This window comes from Dermacentor variabilis, chromosome 1, assembly GCF_050947875.1.
Source record: "Dermacentor variabilis isolate Ectoservices chromosome 1, ASM5094787v1, whole genome shotgun sequence".
NCBI lineage: Eukaryota > Metazoa > Arthropoda > Arachnida > Ixodida > Ixodidae > Dermacentor > Dermacentor variabilis.
Genome location: NC_134568.1, coordinates 239,567,667 through 239,584,347, shown reverse-complemented (window position 1 = coordinate 239,584,347; position 16,681 = coordinate 239,567,667).

Below are 16,681 nucleotides of genomic sequence, written 5' to 3'. Positions count from 1 at the left end.
CGTCTCTGCGCGTCTGTGTGTGTTGCTCAACCAGCATGCCATAATAACTGCAAATCACTAAGTCACTTAGGTCAGAACACAAACACGAGGCACGTACAACATCGACGAGAGCCCCCCCCCCCTCCCCCCAAGGGCAAACTTATATAAATAAACTTCCCTCTTCAATCGATTTTGTTCCTACGCTGATGCCTAATATTAGACCCGGCACAATAAGAACAAAATACGTCATTAATCTTTCCGGCCGGCAGAAATTGATCAACAAGGACATTTGGCGAAGGCGAATCCACGTTGTCCGCATGCAAGAAGTTTTGATGCGCAGTCGTATCAGCCGATTCACTTCCGCTGCAAGGGGACACTACTGGTATGCCACGAGTTGTTGAAGCATGCGAGTAGGGCTCTTCTGGCCTCTTGGCCAAGATGTCCTAAATTGGCATATGGAAAGCCGTGGGGTCCTGGAGAGAATTATCAATATGGCATATCACCCAATTGCTCTGGCAAGCTGCATCGGAAGGAGAAGATAGTGCTCGCATGTGTGGAATGGTATCTCAAGCTAAACATCGCCTACCCTGCCTTCATGGCAGGCTTTGGTCGGGCCGTTTCTTTATTAACAATGTTATTTGCCTCACAACATTTGTCTAACAAGAGAAAATTTACAAGCTCACATCAGTTGCGATCTTTCTCTATGTAAAGACGCATATGACAATGTTGCCCATTACGCCATCTTCAACTCTCTCAAGGCAATCGGAATTGGCGCCCGTATGTTAGAATTATTACAGGACTCTATAAACCGCCCGGCTTTTTTCTTCAAACTCGAGAGGGTCCAACACCTGCACAACACTCGTACCGCGGCGCGCGTCAGGCAGGAATATTACGCTCCACTTTCTTCGGTGTTACGCCCATCGATCTCTCTGATTTTTAACCAAAGACAGTCTGCCTATCCATATATGCAGATGACATTCGCTTGTCGACTTCCGGAGTTAGTCACCTTTATATGCGTACGCGACTGCAGCGGATAGCTACCCAACTGCAAACACAAGGCTTGATGGTATAATCACCGAAAAATGACCGTTGCCTTCTCATGCAAATTCATGACAGCATACTCGGTCTGCATTAATGGACAGACTGTGATTTATCAAATGACTCATGAATTTTTATTATAATAATCAATAGGAACCTTTCGTGGATTCCCTATTGCGCATATAAAAAGAAACTTGTTTATTGTGCAGTTATTAGTGTACAGCCTTCCAGTGTTGTCTAATGCCTACAAGCCCAATGTTAGCCCATTAGGGGAACTGGGGCTCTTCCCTTCACAAAGACTTCGACTTACATTTTCAGCGCCTCATTTTCGGACAGTCCACTCAGTATTACGTCTTCTATCAGGATATATACTGGCTGAGCGATCTTTATCTACCTTGTGGTGTCTCTAACAGCCAATATTTCTTACTGCTGCAAGGTCAACTAAGAAGGCCGATCCCCCAAGAACAGTTTTAAAGTAAACCAATATTATTGAATAAGGCATATGATGACCGGATGCACATCTATACTGATGGGTTGGTCTCAACAGGTCTCAACCAGCTCAACAGGTGGCGTTGTCATTGCTGCAATGCTAATCAAAATTAAATTTAGGTTGTCGAATATATCAGCACCTATGGCGGCCGAGCTTACTGCCCTGGGTTCTGCTATATTATACGTCCTATACAATAGCGACCTCACAAATGGGTCATATCTTGCGACTGAAAGGCAGCCTTCCAGAGTTTGATGTTTGGCCTACGCCACAGGAGTCATGAGCAATTGGTACAGCAGATGAGAAATGACGACCATCAAGCTCTGAAAAGGAGACCACATAATATTTTAGTGCTACCAGGAGATACCGGTATTACTTATGACCACGCAGATGAGGCTGCCCATCCCGCTTATAAAAGAACCCGACCAGTCGCGATCTCCTATTGAGAACAGCCGGTGCAACTAAACTTTGCGCGCACTTTTTGGTCGTCTTGTAGTTCATCGAAGCGTCGCCAATACATAAACTGGATCCTTCTTTCAAGCTGTAACTGCCGTCACAAATTTTACGCTCCGATGCAGCATTGTTATGCCGTCTCTGGACTGGGGTTGCATTAAAAAAAACTTTATCGTTACGCATTGGAATGGGTGACCCATCTGTGCGACCCCCGCGAAACTGAAGAAACTACTGAACACGTTCTGTGCTTTTCTTCCCGTTTTCACTTACAGCACCGCCCTCTCCGGGCAGCATTGTGCTGGTTGGACTCAATGCTGTTTTTAGAAGCGAAGATAATTGGACCGAAGCCGTCCGCGTTGCTGGCCGAAAGCGACGAGGGCGTTGCTACAGTACCTGATATTGACTGGCCTATGCGACCGTTTATACAGACTTAGTGTGCACCTGCCGGGATCTATACTCATATGAGTGATGACGTAGGCACGGCTAATCAGTTTAAATTTGACAGCAAGCATTTTACGAGTTGTAGACGTGTTGCAGTCCAAAAGATATATGCTGGAGCTGCATGTATATCTCTTTAGCGTCTGCTTCCTCAGCAGATAGGACGTGCTGCGGCTCCATAGCCACGCACCTACAAATAAATCCTCGCAACACACGCGTAGACGCAACTGTTCTCAGTACTCACGCGACCTATTAGGCGAGGAAACGACGACTAACTCCAAACTTTGGGAAAGAGAGAAAGAAAACTTTGGTTTAAGAAATTTGTCTTCTTATATACTAAGAACATCTATCGGAAGACAACTAAGAACCTTTTCATATATACCCATTGCGTCACCGTAGCACATTGATTATGGATGATTGGCCGAGAATTGGCACATAGCCAATGACACGTACCCAAAGACCAAAGTTGTCTACTTATAACAAGAGAGCAACCAGCACATAACTAGTGACCCCGGTTGTCTATACATATATTTAAATATGTCCGGCGAGGAAACGACGAACGCTGTTGCTTAGTGGCTATGGTGTTGGGCTGCTAAGCACGAGGTCACGGTATCGAATTAAGACCATGGCGGCCGCAGTTGGATGGGGGCGAAATGCGTAAAAGCCCGTGTACTTAGCTTTAGGTGCATTAAAGAAGCCCAGGTGGTCGAGATTTCCGGAGTCCTCTACTACGGCGTCCCTCATAATCAGAAAGTGGTGTTGGTACGTAAAACACCATAATTTTATTTACTACACTGCTTCCCAGTCCGACCTTTAGTCTGCCTTCTATGACCGTTTCGTTCTGCCTGCGTTACAACAATCTACAGGATGACCTAGCCACAAGTTCATGTAGCTACCCTCACCATGCAGTATTCAGAATTCGGCTGCCACGAAGTCGTCGTGTCAGCCCAACAAGATCCTCGCGCTACCCGTGCTCGGCGTCAGCTTCTGGAGAAATGATGTGTGCATATTGCTCGTGATGGCGCATATGCGGTGCCTGCTCCTAGCCATATTCTTGCGTCAAACGCAACAACAAGCACCAACCCGAAGCCCACAGGGCCCCTGAACGAAGCCGCAAATGATGTGTGATTACTGAATGTGGAATGAAAATTCTGTTGTCAAATTCAACCTTAGCGCTAGCCTGGTTCGTCCATCGCCGTGGGTGTGCTGTGAATATATATATGGGAGTCCTCTCGAAATATTTCTAAAGGCGCCAAAGCCGACGCATCAAATAGTTTGAGCAGTTACCGTCACTTTTGTAGAAACCTACGTTGTAACATGGCATTCCAAAAGACACGCTTCTCGTCCACTTTGTTATGCCTGTGTCTCGCGCTGGTAGTATACTCTGAACTTCTAACAAGACGACCATATCAATACTCGCTATCTATAATGCAGGATCGTAGGCCCACAGCAGGTGCAATTGCCGTAGGGTTTTTCAGCTTTCCGCTCAGCCTCGTACGCCGCTCACGGTTAGCCTGTTTTGGGGAAATAAATATTATTATATTACTAATGTTAATAGATATTATAGTTTCTTCACTGTAATTTATAGCAATCATCCAGAATTCTTACGCTAGTCATGCATTTATGCTTAAGCTAGTCATGCATTAGATCAACATTCTTATGACATGCTTATGGGATGTATTTCAAACTAGATTGCTTAGCCAGAGAAAGTACAAATGAAAGTCTCAATGTTTATTCCAATTTGGTATTCCTAAACAGATTATATTGGCAGAATTTTATGCCTGCTTACATTACCTGCCACTCGATGTTCAGAGCTGAAAAAACTGATTCCTTTTCTTGCTGTCAGAAAGCTGCTTTAATTTCGACAGCAAGCTATAATTATTCAGTTCGAAAGTGTTAAGCAATGGCTATATCTCTAAGTTTATCAATGCGTTTTTGTTCCACAAACACAATTAAGTTTTCTTTCTCCCTCTCATTGACAGCCATGGAATGAAACTGTTCACTTTCGTAATTATCAGGTTGCAAACATTCTAGAGTGTGTCCTGAGCATTTGTCTGCATCCTATACTATGCATGTTTGTATCAAATCCTGGTGTTGCAATCGCAGTGATTTACGCATATTTTTATATTGCCACAAACAAATTTATTGAACTTTGTTTTCAAATCTACAACGTGGCCATGCAGTGACAACGACATTAATAAGCAAAAAAAAACTTGCAGATTCAGTGTACGCGTTGGAACCTATGCGGAGTTAAGTTTTTGTCAAGTGGTCGATTAAACGCTGTTAAAGTAACTGCGATATATACAATTTGTCTTATTTTCAACAATCCAACATGTTATCTTTTGCAAGGTTTGCTTATGCACTGCATAGGTCAAACCTTAATGTCATGTAATCTTTATGCACTACACTGTTCACAAGCTATACCGAAATACAAACGGCAGTTAATGTGGATGCACACTGCGAGACATCAACACAGTGACGTTTGTTGAGCAAGGAATGGTGCGAGGTATATGCAGATGAATGAATTACATGTGCTTATGTACTTATTTATTTATATACCTCGCAGACTGCAAGGTTGGAGTATTAGGTGAGGGGGAATAAAAATGTAGTTACAAAAGGAAGGGCACAACATTAAGAAAAAACCAGCAAAAAAGCAGCACCAATACAATGCACCAACTAGCCCAACGTGTTTTACTGGCACAACATTATAGAATACTTAAACAATAACAGAAAAAATTACTGCCCATGCACCCTGTACAGATGGTAAACCAGTGAAGCTGAAATGTGCGGCCCCAGTGTTTATCACTGTTTAATTACGACGGTTTATTCAAGACTTTCTATATAATTCGTTGTCTGTGTTTCTTAATGAGGTTTCGCACACGTTTGGCTTGGGTTTATCACATTGTTTATTTGTAATGCCACACATCGCGCTTCGCATAACCACCATCACGAAGGGTGCAATGAATGGTTCACTGTATTAATCCAGCTGGTTCATCAGTCTTTCTGAATTATGTTACGCATTTGTGTTATGTAATGCGTTAATCATAGTATTTATGACTCGGTTATGCACTGTAGTTACCAAGTGACACACCGGGGCTGCACATTTCATTTAATTAAATACAGGGACACATTTTTGAACCTATTGGGAAGTCGGAGAGACAGTGCTGCACGCGCGCTCTGCTGCGAAATAGAAACGACATTACTATCGGTATAGCCAATGGCCCATCACACTTTTGCTGCGAGATAATTGGGACATCGTGATCTTGTCTTAACCCCGTCCCCCTTTGTGTCCCTTCCCTGCAATAATACATAGATGAATGTATATGTTTTAAATGCATAAGCATTTCTATGTCTACCCAACAAGAAATTTCTCCTTTTGTCATGTAAGACGAATGCGATGGCTCACACCCCCCTAAACAATGGCTCATACCTCCCCCCCCCCTAGGGTTTTTGTGATCGGACCATGAGTGTTTCGCCTAGGCATATACAGCTTCACTGTAAAAAGAATGAGCACCTTTCTGCTAGAGACCAAGACGATCATGAGCCGTACTAACAAATGAAAGTTTATTGAACACGCCGAGTAAATACTGGTTGACAAGCAATAAATCGAAGTTACACAAAAAGCAGAAGCAAAAACTGATGTGTGTCCACACAGATCCCAACAGGAAACGCATCCATCTCTGAAAGTGTAACAGAGGCCATGCTTACACAAGGTTCTCCCAGTGTCTTTGCATCTACAGCTTCTTTAATTTCTGTAGGCAGCCGATCTCCACAGAATGCTAGCTTCTTCCTCTACAATGTACTCTCGACATCTGAGCGTGCATTGTAGAGGAAGAAGCTAGCATTCTGTGCAGATCGGCTGCCTAGAGAAATTATGGACGCTGTAGATCGAAAAACGCTGGGAGAATCTTGTCAGCATGGCCTCTATTAGAAATGGATTCATTTCCTATCAGGAAACACACATTCATTTTTGCTTCTCCTTTTTGTGCATGTTCGGTTTATTCCTTGCCAGCCAGCATTTACTTGGCGTGTACATTAAACTTTTGGTTGGTAGATCTCAGTTTTCTTGTTCGTCCTATGTGTTCTCTGGTGCAGTTTGCAGCCAGGCTACTCTTTATTTTTTTAGGTTGCAACAATTCACTTTAGTGGCCCTTATGATGCTTCTGTGTACCGTATAAAATCTTTTATTTGGCCAATGTAGCAAGAATGTATATTGTGAAGCAGTAAGAACAGGGTACGCTAAATTCTAATTAAAAGGTTTATTGTGAAAATGTAGTGGTTCATAAAGGTTACCAGAAAGTAGTGCAGCAATAAAACCTGATAAAAACTGGTGCTTGATGAAACCAAACATAAAAACGGGAAAGGGAGAAAATACATATAAATATACAAGTCCAGGGGAAAAAACATTGTGATCACCAAGTGCGCATGTGGCTACCTTCCAAGCAACTCTTTTTTCCCCTATGGCATGGAACTGAAAGAGTGTGCTTGCATAAGCAAGCTGTCAGCTTGTCTATTGGAATAAGAACAGTCTTTCTTGAAAGATGCTGGCATGCAGGATTGGCAATTGTAATAATTTTTAGCCTGCACTTGGAATTTTTCTGCATTTTATTTCTGTAGCACCATTATTTATGTTTGGCTGCATCAAACACCAATTTTTACCTAGCCTTCAAAGATGTCTTCTTTTTCCTGGTAATTTGTATAACGCGCCAATTGATACCGTAGAATACCTTGGACACAAGTACAGCATCTGCGACTTTCCATAGCATCCACTCATCCACCCCCCCATGATTTCAAGATTATTCTTTTCACCAGGTGTAGAATTTGCGTCCACGCATGGCATAATTGTTTCACCCACGTGCTGGCACTGCCGTCATGGTCTTACACTAGCTGAGGATTTGTGGAATGTTGACTTGCGGGTATATTTGTCCAGCTATGTGGAGCACAATGTGCAATCGGGGGTAGTTCTTGATTTTAGTCTTTTTTCCAATGTCGATGTAAGCCTTCTTATCAGAAAGCCAGAGGCCAGACTGGCCAAGAAAGTCTGCAATGTTGTCGACAGCTTGTTGTGTCATTCTTGATTTCTGTATAAGATAGCTTTCACATCGACTGTAGTACACCATAGGCTGTAGTACTTCTTGTAGAATGCCTGTGTTGTTGGTGTAGGTGGGCCAAATGTACCTCCAACTCTCAGCTGGAATTTTCTGTCTTTCAAAAAGTTACTGTTTAACTTAAGTGCTCTACCAGAAGTTTTTTTGCTCATCGTTCTTCTTATAAGAGTAGCATGAAGTACTGCTGTTAAAAGCCTCTTCACTCTCTTCATTCTTTCATAAGCGGTATTACACAATGCCCTGCAATAAAGTGTCTGCTGCTTATGGCCCACTCATATCTGCCAGAAGGGACAACTCTCGAAAAAGGTTTTCTTTGTGCTCTGTGTGCGACGTAGTATGAGCATTCATGTCTTGACATTTATACATCTGTTGAACCAGCTTCCTGACGGAGTACTTGCTATACCTGATTATGCTTATTTGTTCAGTGGTCTTGAACAATACATATTGATGCAATGAATGTTTACACACTCGAATTATCACGAAAGATGGTTGTTTTACAAGTGTGTCCTTTGCTTTCGATTGGTGTTAGATTTTTCATAAGCATGCCCCCCTATATAATAATAGTTGGAAGTTTAAGGGCTTTTTTTACCTATGACTGCCATCGAAATGCGACTTCCATGGCTGGCAATTCAACCGCTCGCCTTGTGTTAGCAGCAGAATGCTATAGCCACAGTGGCAGGTGAATAAATTGATGAACAATATTTTTGGCTATGGTTTTTTTTCTTGCCTGTTTACGTAGGTAAAAATTGGAATAAGTTTGTCATTGCAAAAAAAGCAGCTTATGGTACTTTATTGAATATACCACATGTTGCGTATAGTTGATATGCAGAAATTTGTTCTAAAATCCCCGGGTGATACGTTCTTGCAAGTAGAATGGTATTTCATTACTTATAAAGATAGTAATCACAGCGCATATCGTTATATGGGTTCACACATTAATATATGTGATCACAAACTTCTTAGAAACTGTTATTGGAAACATTTAAGGCATGAATGTTTCTGCATACTTGATCGGCTGTGAACGTGAAAGAACTGCTTGTACTTAAAAGATTCAAAATTTAACAGGAATGGGATGCAATCGGCTCACTTCACTGCACAGTTTTGATTTACTTTTCTTTAACGAGTCGTTTTCTACTGTTTTATCCCCACAAGAACAGGCTGTTTGGCTGCTTTTCGCATTGCTGCACGAGGTTTACATGACGGTGCAGGAGGGTACGTTGTCACTGTGCCACTATAGCAAGCAAATAATTTACTTAATTTACTAGCTGTATAGTTAATTACCTTTCAACGCAAATGTTAATACAGGTGCAGTAAGGATACAAAGTCCGCGACCTATTCAATCTTTATTGGTTTCTGTGCAAGAAAAAAAATTCTCCAGAGAAGAGGTTCAACTTAATGTAATATTCGAAAAGAAATTAACGACGCTGTTTATTCAAGCCACGGATTTAATGCTATCGTAGAAAATTCATTACGATAGCCTACACGCTTGCTCTGTCAAAATTAATAAGTCAGGTAAGATAACCAAGATGCATCGGGAAATTCACGCCTGAAAACCGACAATAAAATGCAACTGAACAGTACCGCGTTTAGCAGAACGTTGAAACTTTCGGGTACTTTGCTGTCTTGTCATTTGCCCTTGCCGAGGTTGAAATTATTTAAGCTGCTCCGTACGCACGATTCTTGTATGCTACTCAACAAAAGAAAATTGTGATGACCACAAAAGGCCATATCCTCTCGTGGCAACTCGCAAAGTTGTACGAAGCAAACGTGAAAATGCACTTCATTTGCTGCGTAGCGTGTCACCAAACGCGTAGAAATGGGAGAATGTAATTTGCGATACAAGTTTTTTATTCTCCCTTCGCGTACGTACGAATTCGACAATCCACGTCTTCGCGCATTGCACTTGTCGTGCGAGACGCCATTTTCCAAAACAAACCAGCGAAATAGCTCCATGGCGGCTCTCCGCGCAATTTCGAGAAAATGGCAGCGATCGCTGCGACGGTGCGACTGCACTGTGCGACCAACCGGTTGGTGGCAGCCGAAAATCGGGGTGTCGGCACTGCGACTGCGATTTTCATCGCAAACGACGGAACTCGCACTTCCGGTACGACGAAAATCGCATCATGTGAAACAGGCTTTAGTCGCCAAATGGCGGCACGCACGTACTGTGGCGCGACAGATTTTCGGCGTTTGAAAGTATAAATATTGCGGTCTTGGTGGTGGCACTGCATGTGTCGCGTTTCTCTACCGCCCGGGAAGACGGCGGCGGGGCGTTTCGTCATCCTGTAGGAGGAAGCATTTATTCTAGAAAATAGGATGAGCGGTCTTCAGGTTGGTCGGGGCCCTCATTCTAGGGCGCCGCTGGCTTGAGCTCTGCGGCTTGCCTGGAGTGTGGCAACCCTCTGGGCTGCCTCCTCCGAGCTTGAGGGCAAGGCCTCCCATTCCTCTCGCGTTGTGGTTTCGTGAGTGTTGTCTTGGCGCATTCCCACGTGATGTTGTCCAGCGTGGGCTCGGCCCCACACCACGAGCACTCATATGGATATCGCTCTTTATCTGTTTTGTGTAGGAGATGTAGGTGTGGATAAGTTTTGGTTTGCAACTTCCTCCAGGTGACTTGTTCCGCTTTCCTTAGTTTCCGATGGGGCGGGGCGAATTTAATTCTAGCCCATTTGTGATATTCAACGATTGTCGATCGGCTTCAGTCTACCGGTTCGGGTTCGGTGCTCGCCTCACTGTCGGGGCGCCACTGGTATGTTGCGTGCGCAGTGGCCATCACATAGGCGAGTTAATTTCCCCCGATGCCAGTACGACCTGGTATCCAGATGAGTTTGATTGCGCCAAGGTCCTTGGTTTTGCTTATTATCTTGGCGGCTGCCATGCAACCGCGCTTGAGTAACTTTGCTTGGTGATTTTCGAGGTAAAATTTTATGACAAATCATTCTACCATCTACTGGAAGACACTGTAGTGCAGACCTGTTTCTGAGAAAGACGTGAATAAAGAATCTTCCGATCATTGCTACTCAAGCATATTACGGTTGATGGAGAGCTTGAAGGCGAGGAGCGCTTATGAACACAAGTGTGAAATTGCGTCGGTTCGCGTCCCCGAAAAATTTTTAAAGCGAAGCTTTCTTAACTTCTTTCTGCACTTTGGTGGTAGAATTTAACCACAATCGACTGCGCATATGCACACTGATGTAAAAACGCCGCGCTCCCATAGCTCACGGAAATCGTGCCACTATACTCCGTTCCATACATAGCAGTCAACGCTGTGGAGGCTAGAGAGACTTCTTGCAGTGGCTTCGTTCGTACTTGGGCATAGTTCGATGTTTTCTGGCCGCAATTGGGCGCAACTGATTTTCATATAGGCTAAGTATTGAATGAAACAAGTTTTAATCCTTAGAAACAAGGACACTGTGGTATACGGCTGCTAACGCGTTGTTTTAGATGGCTTTTTATTTTTGTTGTAGTTTTCGGGTTTTTTATTTGCAACCCGTCCCGAGGAGCCTCACGGGTATGCTCGCGCGAGCGAGCGCTGTTGGCGTGCAGCGAAGCATGGACGGAACGCGCGGAGTGATAACTTTTCTTGCCCGAACTTCTTGCCTAGCTTACACAGCGTTGACTGCTATGTGTGGAACGGGGTATAGATAAAGGATATTACATATCCGATGATTGGTTTCGAACCCAGTTTCGCAGCACAGAAGCCCAATGCCCTAACCATTAGGCCGTGGATGCATGACCAAACAGGCGGAATAAACACTCTAACAAATTTCCCTCGAGCAAGGTAGCGCTCTGAGAAGCTTGGCGCGTTATTGAGTTACTGTGCGCGCGCGTATTCTGACGCTGAAGATAGAAGTACTGAATGCGTTCGTCGCCCAAATTTTCTGCACGTCTATAATCGTAAAGTGGCGCTGTGGCGTGTTTCTACAAGGTCGAGCACGTCGTGCTTTGCGAATCAACACGTTTTAATGCTCAATAAAGGGTCCGCTGTCTTTGCAAGCTCCACCAAGGTGGCTGAGGGACGCTTTAGCCAATGAATCTGCAGCGCGACTCTTGTCACAGTGCGCCATCTTGCCATGATGGCTATGGACTCCTATACAGAGCCACCTATTTTGACAAAATGGGTGACATTCTCGTATTCTCTTTGCACTAGATTGTTCACTTCTAAACTACACCGGCGCGAGTACAGTTCACTCTTAACACCTCTATTTCGCAACTGTTCAATGGCTAATTCATATCTTTTGCAAAGCTCTCCCAGGTTTTCCTCTTCCTTCGTCAAGGCCTCTCTTTCTGTACAGGCGGCACCTAGCTTCTTCGTCTCTTCAAACTTCTAGTTTATTAATTCTATGCTACCCTTGAGTTGTCGATTTTGCGCGAAGTTCACGAATGTAAATGCTAGACATTACGAGTGTCAATGCGAGTGGTCTGGAAGTGCACTGTCTATCCGCGAGACAGGCGCACACCACAACAACAGTAATATGCTAAGCAATTGTAATACGTAGAGAATACTAGCACATATCAAGATGTTGAAGCAGCAACAGCTGCATGAAATGTTTGAGAATTCTTAAGCTAGCGCTCTGTTTCACTATCCTTAAGAGCAAAATGGTGTTAAATGGCTGTGCCGATGAGTTACCTCTGCTGCCAGGTGGTCGACCCAGCTTGGTCACTGCTTATATCAGCTCCGCCACCATAACGTCAGTCATCCAGCTGCACTTCTGGCTGCGCTATGCTCTTGTGTCCGCGCTTGAGGTGCCGATAAACTCCGTTCGCTTGAGCAGCACATTTGGCAATTTTCAGAGCTGCAGAACAAAATGACAGTGACTAGGTATGTCGCTCAGCTGCCGCTGCCGCCCAGTGGTCGACTCGGTTATACCAGCTCCGCCAAGGGGACATTAGACATCCAGCTCTGATTACGGGAGGCGGGGGTGGGGGGGCGCTCTGCTTTTGTGGCCACGCTTGAGTAGCTGATGCACTGCGCTCGCACGAGCAATACGTTCGAAGATCTTGAGAGCTGCAGAACAAGATGACGATGACTAGGTATGCCGGTCAGCTGTCTCTGCTGCCAAGTTGTCGATCCTGCTTGGTCACTCTGGTTATATGAGCTCCACCAAGATGACGTAGGTCGTTCAGCTATGCTTCCGGTCGCACTGTGCTGATGTTGCCAGGCTTCAGGTGCTTATGCTCTCGGTTCGCATGAGCAGTACGTTCGACGATCTTGAGGGCTGCAGAAAAAAATGACGATGAATAGGTATGCGGGTCAGCAGCGTGTGCTCTCAAAAGGGGTAGTTGGCATAATTAAGGCAAGTCAACCTTTGTAAGTCTGTGCTCACTGTGTAAGTCAGCCATCGGATTACCTTGCTCAAAGAGAAATTATCATGCCTAAAAAGTTACCTTTCGCGAATGCCTGCACGTGGCTATAATTGCGGGTTGGCGAGGCCCTTCCTTAACAATGCGCAGATAAGTTTTCGGTGTTCCTTCTTTTCCGCGCCTGTGCGATCTTTCACTTGATAGTCAGCGTTTATGTTGTCATTTTCATTCCTTTTTCCGTCCGTGTTTGCAGGCCTGCCTTTCAGTAGCATATATAAATTATGAGTGTTAATAAATGACAGCGCTGCATAGTGGACAATACAATTTCACGTGTCGCTTTTTTAAAAAGTAGGGACCCTATAAGTAAAAGCTATTCCAATATGTTTTCATTCAAATCTCCTCACGCCAAATTTGCGTAACCACCGACTTAAGCATCGGGCGGTGACCCGCAGTGTTGTTTGAATCGCCCAATCAATGCGCTCCTCGTTTACAAAGGAGGCCATTGTAGTTTGATTTCAAAGCGTATGGCGTTGCGTACTTGGACAGGTTTCTATTATTTAATTGGCTGAGAAGAGGCGAAGAACACGCAGAAATGGAGAGGGTTTCGGTGGGGCTGAGCTAGCACAGTGAAAGTAGATAACCGGATGAGGAGGGTGGTGCCGGAGTGTGGGATTGGGTCGCTTCCTCTTGCTTAGCTTGTGGTGGCTGGTCGAAAATCGTGGTGGCGTGCATCGAAAGGTTAAAAATATCGCTAAAACGGATCCTCAGTGAAGAATAATTGGCAGAGCGATGTCGTATACGTGCCGAAAGGGCTCCAAAACGTTATAATGCCACGTGGAAAATTTTCAGTATACGGAAATAAATCCCTTCTCCCTCAGTAGCTCCGAGTAGCCAGTGCCAGAACGATCAGTGGGCAGAGGTCTTCTATTACTGTCGGAAGGATGAAGTCTACCGCTCTTCCTAAAAGACGTTCAGTTTTTTCGGCATATTATTGCATCTTTATTTCATACACGTCGCCTTACCGCGGTCAGTTATCGCGGTTTTGTGAGGTCACGTGACAGAAGGGCGAAGTGGGCACAGCCCGCAAACTTTTGACTAAGGGCGGAGGGTTAATGGTGAAAGAGCTGTGGAATCAGAAATAAGTATTTTTGTTCTGTCTAATCATGCATCATTAACTTACACACATCATATCAGACGTGGAGATTTCGCGCTTTTCGTGACGTCGCGTGACAGACAGGAGAAGCCGAGGTATACCGAAAAACGTTTCGCCAATCGTGGAGGCCTGATTGCATAGATGTAATAAAAGCAGTTTGGAATAGCTTTACTTTAAAGCGCCCCAGATCACTCACAAAGCTCACATCGTCGGCATGTCATTAGTTTTGACTATATATGAAAGAACTTAAGCTTTGTTAACCACCAGCACTGCGATTCCAACTCATGCCAATTCACCAATGAGTATTTGGATGCCGGACTTTCTAACCGCTGAGCTATCGCCAAATTCCAGCTTTTAGCAGTTCATGCAGGTTTTGTCGCATGCGCGATGCCGTCACTAAGTGTGATGGGGTCTTTTAATTTATTTCAGAGGGAGAACCACATGATGTACTCACATAGCATAATGATGCGCCACGCAGTACTCGCTTGCCGTGCGGCTATCAATGCTGTAGTTCTCAGCATTACTCTCGCAACAGATGGCAAGCAACGTGGAAACACCCCCAACGAACCAGACATTACGTTCCGAGCGAGCCGATGTCGCCCTGGTGGTCAGACACAGTAATGCCAGCGGAGTTCCGGGCATTGTGTATTAAATATCGTGTAGCGTTACTGGTGGTCAGGCAAAGTGATGCCAGCGGAGTTCCGGACATTGTGTAGTAAATATCATGTAGCGTTACGAGAACTGGCCAGATGAGCACATTGAACCGCTCAAACTCTCAAACGCGCACAGAATATACAACGCAAACAATATACAATACAAACAAAATGCAATGAAAAATATGACATGGATTAAACATGCCGAACGCACCCTCCTGTCAACAGAACATCTCACTCACGTCCATGTGCGAAAAGTTCTGCCAACTGTTTTTTTTTTCTCAACATTTAGAGTGCAGCTCAAGGCGCCCGTTGATGCGGCGAGCGTCGGCTTCCCTCGTAACCGAGCGAACGAGCACAGCGAAGGATGAAAGTGTCACCGTGGAGCGCAGCTGGGGACGAAAGACCATGATAGCAAAGAGAGCGCAAGGAAGAAAGCGGAAGTGCAGTGGAACCATGTGGCGGAAAGTGGAGCTGGAGGGTATGGCGAAAGCCTGACAAGAAAAGCGTATTCCCGCGCAAGACGGCCTCTGCGGCGACGATGGCTACGAGATGGCGCCAGAGTAGCGCGCGTCGTCTGTTCACCGATTACGCTACCGATAGCACATATGGAAACAAAGCGCTGCATGAGTGGAGGTCTGTCTGCGGCGGCTCCTGTGAATCGCACCCACGCATCACCCACGCTGCTGCCTTTCGGGATCTTTCGATCAGGAAGGCAGTCGCGCTATCTTTCGCTCCGTTTGCAACGTGCCGCAGGAGACAGATTGTACGCGCCAGTTAATATATCGCAAAATGAAATATATATATATATATATATATATATATATATATATATATATATATATATATATATATACATATATATATATATATATATATATATATATATATATATATATGTATATATATATATATATATATATATATATATATATATGTGTGTGTGTGTGTGTGTGTGTGTGTGTGTGTGTGTGTGTGTGTGTGTGTGTGTGTGTGTTCAAATTTCTTATTAGGGAGTGTCGTATTCATCTGTGAATTTTTTTCACAGAAATACTCACTTCTGTTTTTGAAAAAAACTATAGCCATAAAGTAGGTTGCTGAAACCCCCCAAAATTAATCTTTTACATGTTCTGCTGTACCTTACGAGTACGCTTTTCTTCTGTACCGTGCCAGATGAGAGTGATATTCATAGTGGTAGTAGTGGTGGTGGATTGTAGCAGCAGGCCGTCGATTGCTGCGCCTGGGCGTCTCTTGCAATATTACTGAGATATGTTACCAAACATCTAGAAAAAAAGAGTCAACAATACAGGAAGCCTTGAAGCTTCCTTTCAAGGGTGGCTATAATCGACTCCTCTGGAAGCGTAAACGTTCTAAACACATGTGCGAAAGGTTTTTCTCCGATAGGTTCTCATGAAGAGCATCCCTTTCATTGATGTAACTTGCGCGTAGCCAGAGAAAGTGGTCGATGTGTTCTGACTCGTTGTAGGTATTACATAGCGGGGAATCACTACGCTCCATCTTAAATAGCCACACATTCCGTTGTATAGACCGATCACGGCCTTCACCGTTTTAGTAGTAATGTTTCTTCTCGACGAAACTCCTTTGGTTAAAAGGGCGCGTATGGCAGAACCCAAACCAACCGGAACTGAATAAGGATGCCTGATTTTGTAAACTTGATTACTCTTTATTGAGTTCAGGAGGACGTGAGAGGACTGCGTGTTCAGAAGCATCAGATTCATCATTGCCAACAATGCCAATGTGGGATGAAATTTTCCTGTTCTTTATGTTTATTACGAACGCTACTGTCTTTTGCAGCGATTTGCGGGAGGGGATGTCGCGGACTTCAGGCTCCGATTCCGTAGGTGTACAGTACTACATCCTAGAGAGGAAAAGCTTTTTGCGTAAAACAGCAGTTACTGCCGTATCATCTACAATTATCGTTCAGACCAGACATTTCAAACTTGCGAACCAAGCAGAATTCAGAACGGGGATATACAGAATACCACTGTGCAGCCGACCCCGTCCGCCTTGGCGGACGCTTCTGTTATTCTCGGAGATGATTAAGGTA